This window comes from Osmerus eperlanus, unplaced genomic scaffold (assembly GCF_963692335.1).
Source record: "Osmerus eperlanus unplaced genomic scaffold, fOsmEpe2.1 SCAFFOLD_454, whole genome shotgun sequence".
NCBI lineage: Eukaryota > Metazoa > Chordata > Actinopteri > Osmeriformes > Osmeridae > Osmerus > Osmerus eperlanus.
Window position 1 is genome coordinate 12,207 of NW_026911290.1, and position 706 is coordinate 12,912.

General features: G+C 48.9%; 1 non-coding gene across 1 annotated transcript; it reads right to left on the reverse strand.

The window, feature by feature from the left end:
- Window positions 1-237: 237 nt before the first annotated feature.
- On the reverse strand, window positions 238-310 carry trnar-ccu (transfer RNA arginine (anticodon CCU)). The gene has a single exon. It is a non-coding gene; the product is annotated as a tRNA-Arg (tRNA).
- Window positions 311-706: the final 396 nt, after the last annotated feature.

Sequence of the window (706 nt, forward strand, 5' to 3'; positions counted from 1 at the left end):
CCCGACCGGGAATCGAACCCAGGTCGCGGCAGTGATGGCACAGAATCCTAAACGCTAGCCCACTAGGGAGAGGAGGTCAGCGCACGCTGTGGGAAGATGTTCCCGGACGCCCTTACACTGAAGACGCACGAGGAGCAGCACAGTGCGGGGAAACCTGGACCTCTGGGTTATGGGCCCAGCACGCTTCCACTGCACCACTCTCCTGCCTCGCTCCGTTACCATTCCAAAAGGGAAGTCCACCCCAGATGGGACTCGAACCCACAATCCCTGGCTTAGGAGGCCAGTGCCTTATCCATTAGGCCACTGGGGCACTGTGGTCTCTTCCATGTATGAGAGGCTAGGCCTGGGACACTTATGTTCTAACGAAGACAGGAAAAAGTACTGTAATTTTTACGATTAGGTCTAATAACGTTGAATTATTAACTAAATTTGTTGTCTTCCATCTCTGTGCGAGATTCCAACAGGATGTTCAAATATCAAAAGATATCTTAAAAAACATGGCTGCCATCAGCCATTCAGACATCAGCTGCCATTTGACAGACTTCGCAATGGCCGATCATTAAATTTTGGTTGGTGTGCACTTTGTTGTACGTCGCTCTGGATAAGAGCATCTGCTAAATGCCACGTAATGTAATGTAATGTAATGTAATGGTTGTATTGACCTATGGCTTGGTACTCCTGTGTGAAATTTGGAATCAGTCGGCCA